General features: G+C 40.4%; 1 protein-coding gene across 1 annotated transcript in view; it reads left to right on the top strand.

Moving 5' to 3' along the window:
* Window positions 1-6,773, top strand: part of B4GALT4 (beta-1,4-galactosyltransferase 4) — a 31,325-nt gene that overhangs the window by 760 nt on the left and 23,792 nt on the right. The gene's annotated exons all lie outside the window — the stretch shown is intronic.

The following is a 6,773-nucleotide window of genomic DNA, read 5'->3' as shown; positions in this document are numbered from 1 at the left end:
GGGGTGGTCTCACGAATCTCGGGTCGTCCCCAGCACCTCTTTCCCCGCGGGCGCATCAGCGTGATAAAGCCCCTTCCTCCTTGGAGCCCTCTCTCCCAGGATTTCTCCTAGGAAACGGATCAGCTGATCCCAGCCTTCGGCCTGCTGGCGCCGGAGAGTTGTGAGAGTCATGAGAGTCACCTGGCTTTTAAAGTACTTCAGAGACACCTGCCCGGAGTGGGGCTCTGAGTCCTTCCTCCTTCTGTTGATCCGTGTCTGTTGACCGCTCTTCCATTAGATAAGGGCTATCTCTTATCTGAAAATAGAAAAGTCTAGGAGGATTGGGACTGAAAAAAGGCCTTTGGATTGGTAGCCTTAGAGAGCAGTTATCAACAAAGTGGGCGTGCGCCGGGTTGCATGGTGTTCAAGAGTGGGAGAGGGATGAGGACGTGGAGGCGGCCAGGGCTCAGGAAGAGCTTTGCAGCCCTTTGGTGATGAAAAGGAGGAGCGAGAAGATAGTTATTTGAGGGTTGAAAGTGTGTGTGTGTGTGTGTGTGTGTTTAAATTTCTAAATTTTTTAAGAAAGGAAGATAACATGTTAGGGATGCAAGAAAGTCCAGGCATCAATATTATTTAGGGTCCAGGCCAAGATACTGGGCTTAAAAAGAGGGGTAGAAGACTATCCTACTAGGCAGGAGGGCTGGGCGGGAGTTCTGGAATGTGTCTCTAGGGTGAGGAGGTAAAGCTTGATTGGACCACAGTTTATCTTTTTGGAATTTTATCTTCTGGATCAAGGTTGGCCTTTAAACCCCACAAAATTGCAAAAATTTACAGGTTTCTGTCTTTGTGCATTACTGGGAGAGAAGATCCATGCCTAGATCAGATTAGGAACATCTGTTAGAAGTATTGATCTGTTTGATCACATAATCTTGTAGGGAGGGAACAATAAAACTAGCTCTGTTACTGTATTTTATATGCCGCATCAAAAGTGTATTTAGTATCTACGTTAAACTGAGCGAACAGTAATGGGTGCTTTTTCCAGAGATGCATGCAAATGATTTGAGTGCTAATCATCTCTTTGAAGATCTTTTATTCAGAGTGAGAACATCAAAAGCAAGTCAGTGGTGGGTTTATTTTCTTTTTTTAAGTCAGCAAGCGACAGTGGTTTCTCAAGCATACCTAAGTTCCTGTTGAAAATATGGATTCCTGGACCTCACGAAGACCTTTGAAATAAAAATCTCTGGGAGTAGAGCATAGGGATAGGAATTTCAAATAGAGACCACAGGATTCTCTGGTATTGAAAATTATTGACGGCCTCTAAGGTCTTTCTTTCAGATTTGGGCTTGTTGTAGCCTCTTTAGAACAGCTGTCCTTAAAAGTTATATGAATGAATTGCTTCCACACTTATGGAACTGAAAGTTATAATCTTGTATCTTGTACAACTATCTGTTGTGTCATCTATAAATCTTAGTGTATTTTGAAGGAAATCTGTAGAGTCATTGTATTGGAAAAAAACATTTCTAATCACAAAAACCCCACTTTATTTTTTAAAAAATTTTAATGTTTATTTATTTATTTATTTTGAGAGAGAGAGAGAGAGAAAGAAAGAAATGGTGTGGCGGGGGAGGGGAAGAGAAAGAGGGAGGCAGAATCTGAAGCAGGCTCCCAGCTGTCAGCACAGAGTCTGACATAGGGTTTGAACTTACCAACCATGAGGTCATGACCTTAGCCGAAGTTGGGTGCTTAACAAACTGAGCCTCCAGGCACCCCACGTAAAGCCCACTTTAGAACAATTAGAACATATGGGAAAAAACACAGTTTTCTAATCCTATAATTAACAAACAACCACCAGTCATTCTTTCTGACACACACACACACACACACACACACACACACAAAAGACATGCACACCATACATTTAGAGAATAATTGGAATTGTATTCTATATACATTTTTATATTCTGGTTTTTTTTCCGGTTTGCTATCATGAGCACCTTCCAGCACAGTTACGTTTTTTAAACATCTTTTTAATAAAAGCATATGTTCCAGCATATAGAGTTACTGTAATGAATTGTCAGCTCTATATTGTTAATGTTCTGATTCTTTTCAATTTTTGGTTATTTTTATAATGTTGGCTGGAATATTGTGGTCTGCCTCTCTGATTATTTCCTTAGAATAAATTACTGTGTGATGGAGGTAAAAGCTATTCAAATGCATTTTAAAATCTCATTTTCACATATCTTCTCACTGCTTTCCCTCACTAGAAGGAAAATGAACATTTCTGAAGGCTCTATTGCCTTCTAGGTCCATTCTCTTATTTCAGTGGTTCTCAAATTTTAATGAGTAGAAGAACCACTTGGGGAGCTTGTTAAAAATTAATTTTCCTGGGCTCCTAGGTGGCTCAGTTGGTTAAGCGGCTGACTTTGGCTCAGGTCATGATCTCATGGTCCATGGGTTCAAGCTCAGTATCGGGGTCTGTGCTGACAGCTCAGAGCCTGGAGCCTGCTTCGGATTCTGTGTCTTCCCCTTTCTCTGCCCCTCCCCGATTTGCGCTGTCTCTGTGTCTCAAAAATAAATAAACATTAAAACAATTTTTAAATTAAAAAAAATTCATTTTCCTGAGTCTCAGGCCCAGTTGTTCTAACCCATTCGCTCTGGAGTAAGGCCCAGGAATCTGCCATCTTAACAGATTCCCCGCCGAATTTGGTAAGAGGCATTCTCGGAACCATGTATTAAACATGCTTTTTTTTTTTTTTTTTTTTTTTTTTTTTTTTTATGGAGCCAAGAGGGCCTTTATTAGGATCCACAGTCCTCGGGCGAGGTTCTGTGACTCGAGTCCCGGGCAGAGTCAGGGAAGGCGCTTAAACATGCTTTTTAAATAAATGGCAAAACAGACTCAGAAATTTAGGTCACTCGCCCAAAGCCATTCATGCATTTGGTAACAAGATTTGAACTCAGCTCTTTGTGACTTCAAAGCCCTTGTTTTTTCCACTAGCTTAGGCCTTTTCAAACTTTCTCAGTGGCCTGCGCCTAATGACTACAGAAAGGGAGCTCTGACCCCACCGCAGGGTTCTCTGGGGTACCTGAACTTGACACAGACCTACACAATGAATCTCCATTAAAAGCCCCCATCAGAAATTCTCATAGATCCTGTTATGCTGCATAACAAATACTATGTAAAACAATGTCAGTCCTTTGCTAGTTATGTTTACTGCATGTTTCCTGACTGTGCTGTGGCCACTCTTCCTGTAAAACCGTTAATGCGGGACCATCCAACAGATCCTGCCTAGAGTGTGAGATACTGCTCCTGTGTGCTCTGTGGGTTCAGGATGGAAGCGATTGGTCTAAGCAGCAATTCCTTTCAGAATCAGAAGAGAGAAGCACTGCTTTTGAATACTCAATGGCAGAGGAGCAAAGGTTATGGGTATGACCGAGACAAAGTGCCATTTATTAGAGGTAGGACTCTTTACTCCTAGAAAGTGTTGGTGTTAGTTAACTGAAGGAAGCCAGCATGGGGGTGAGGCTTTTTCAGTTCTTAAAATGTTCCCAAAGGGGAGCTTTAGACCCATTTAGTTTTTTCCCTTCTTTATTCATCTTTATTTTTCCTTCTCTCCCCGCCACCCCTCTTCTCTTCTGTTTTTGGTAGTTGCTTGGGATTATGGTGTGTCCTTATGTATTTCAACTAGTATACTCTAGAAAGTCACTGATTATTTTACCAAATTCAGCACCTGCTATGTGTCTGGTCAGTTTGAGGTCTAGGAATACAAAAAACAATGATTCTCTCTGAGAATTATGTTAACTTGACTGCCATGTGTTGACTTGGGTTATACTCAGTCTCTGACTTTTAAAATTTTAACTTTTACTTTTAATTAATTTTAGACTTAGAGAAGAGTTGCAGAAATGGTACAGAGAAATCATTCAACTTCCTCTAATATTAGACCATTACATAACCAAGGCTCAATTATCAGTACTATTAACTAGACTACAGAGTTTATTTGAATTTCATCAATTTTCCTGCCAGTAATTTTTTGTTGTTCCCATAGTTTATCCAGGATCTACATTGCATTTGGTTATTTCTCCTTTGTCTCTTCCATCTGAGATATTTCCTTAGTTTTTCCTTGTCCTTCATTATTTTGACCCTTTTGAAGAGTACCCTTTTGTGGAGTTCAAAATAATTCATGAGGTTGATAGATCTTATCACTGATGATAGTACACCTGATCACTTAGGGTGAAATTTATGTTACACCACTGTAAAGTTATTGTCTTTCCTTTAGCAACTAATAATTATGTTGGGGGAGGTAATTGAGACTATGCAAACTCTGTTTATCCTCAACTTTTCACCCACAATTTTTTTTTCCCTGAGGAATATTTTATTTTATTTATTTATTTTTATAATAGCTTATTGTCAAATTGGTTTCCATATAACACCCAGTGCCTCTTCTCACAAGTGCCACCCTCCATGACCATCACCCCTTCCCCCCCTTCAGTCCTCGGTTCGTTTTCAGTATTCAATAGTCTCTCATGATTTGCATCCCTCTCTTTCCCCAACTCTCTTTCCCCCTTCCCCTCCCTATGGTCCTCCGTTAGGTTTCTCCTGTTAGACCTATGAGTACAAACATGCAGTATCTGTCCTTCTCTGCCTGACTTACTTCGCTTAGCATGACGCCCTCGAGGTCCATCCACTTTGCTACAAATGGCCAGATTTCATTCTTTCTCATTGCCATGTAGTACTCCATTGTGTATATATACCACATCTTCTTGGTCCACTCATCAGGTGATGGACATTTAGGCTCTTTCCAGGTTTTGGCTATTGTTGACAGTGCTGCTATGAACATTGGGGTGCATGTGCCCCTATGCATCAGCACTTCGGTATCCCTTGGGTAAATCCCCAGCAATGCTATTGCTGGGTCATTTTAATACCCATTGATCTCATCTGCAACAGTGGTTACAGTACTGTTTGCCTTGTGACTTTTTAAAATTTCCTGCTTCCTTATTGAGAGTTTCCTGTAAGAAAGAGCTGCCCTTTTTCTCCCATTTGTTTATTTGATCATCTATATCACTGTGGACTCTTCATTGTATTCTGTGGGTTAAAATGCAATACCATCATCCTTTTCTTGCTTAAATGCTTACAATTTTGGAGCTTACAATTAGGAGCTCAGTCTCTTGAGTTTAAATGACTTGTACTTGATGTATACTTATAAGTAGCTGTCATCATTTCTATCCCATCCTTACCCCCCACCCAGGGAATCATTGCTTCTTCAGGGTCTGGGCAGTGCTAACTTAGAAGCAGGTAAGGGAGCTATAAATAGAAGAATGAATACCAGAGGCCCAAAGAAGGTAGGACAACATGTGTGCAGACACTCAGCTCTCAGGAACTCTGCAAGAGTCAAAGGAGTAGCAAAATTTCAGGCCCTTCCGACCCCCCCCCCCATGCTGTTCTGGAGAAGCTTATAGGAGTAGGAGCGGTTGCCTGGGGCCATGCTCTGAGAGGCCTTGTACTGGCACGACTACCAGATGGGCTTGGAATCCAGCTGGGCTCGGAACGCTGATTTGGCACTCTTGGATGATAAATGAAGACCATACCCTTTCTTCCCGGTGCATAAATGTTTAGTAAATATTTGTGGACTGCACCTGGTATTTCCCCTCTATCCCCCATGGTACAAAAATGTGTATGTGTAGAGATTCTCCATAAATGATACTTAGCATTAATGCTGACTTACCTTTAGTTATAGCTTATCTTCCTTGCCTGATATTTTCTTTCATTATTATGGAAAATTTCAAGCATACACAAAAGTAGAGAGAAAAGTAAAATGAACCCTTGGGTACCTATCACTTTAATCCAATACATTTCAATATTTTGCCAATCTTATTTTATCTATTCCTCCATTTTCAGGGGTGGGCTGGCATATTTTAAAACAAAGCAGTCATTGAAATCTAAGAAAGGGTTGAAATAAACTCTAAGTGCAAGGACTATACCTTAACTGCCTTTGTATCTCCTTAGTACCTAGTACTAGGCCTGAAAATAGCCGATGCTCAAAAAAGACTCGCTGAATCAAGAGCAGGAAAAAAGTTATGAAAACTTTATGAATTTGAACTATAGAACAGACTTCTAGAGTCTTGCTCTAAAATAACTTCTTTCACGTTACCTGAACTTGTCTACAGTCATGATTTTCATGTTACTTTTTTGATTGAAAAAGGAAACTTTTTTCTTTTTTAAAATTTTTATTTATATTCTTAATTTACATCCAAGTTAGTGAGCATATAGTGCAACAGTGATTTCAGGAGTAGATTCCTTAAGGTCCCTTGCCCATTTAGCCCTTCCCCCCTCCCACAACCCCTCCAGTAACCCTCTGTTCTCTATTTAAGAGTCTCTTATGTTTTGTCCCCATTCCTGTTATTATGTTATTTTTGCTTCTCTTCCTTTATGTTTATCTGTTTTGTGTCTTAAAGTCTTCATATGAGTGAAGTCATATGATACTTATCTTTCTCTGACTGACTAATTTCACTTTGCATAATACCCTCTAGTTCCATCCACATGGCTGCAAATGGTAAGATTTCCTTCTTTTTGGTGGCCAGATAATACTCCACTGTGTATATACCACAGCTTTGTCCATTCATCCATTGATGGACATTTGGGCTCTTTCCATACTTAGCTATTGTTGCTATAAACATTGGGGTGCATGTGCCCCTTCAAAACAGCACACCTTTTCATGTGCCTGTTGGCCATCTGGATGTCCTCTTTGGAGAAGTGTCTATTCAGGTCTTCTGCTCAGTGTCACTCATCATCAGGGAAA

This window comes from Suricata suricatta, chromosome 5 (assembly GCF_006229205.1).
Source record: "Suricata suricatta isolate VVHF042 chromosome 5, meerkat_22Aug2017_6uvM2_HiC, whole genome shotgun sequence".
Taxonomy (NCBI): Eukaryota; Metazoa; Chordata; class Mammalia; order Carnivora; family Herpestidae; genus Suricata; species Suricata suricatta.
Note: the sequence above shows the minus strand (reverse complement) of the source record. Positions and strands in the feature narration are given on the sequence as shown.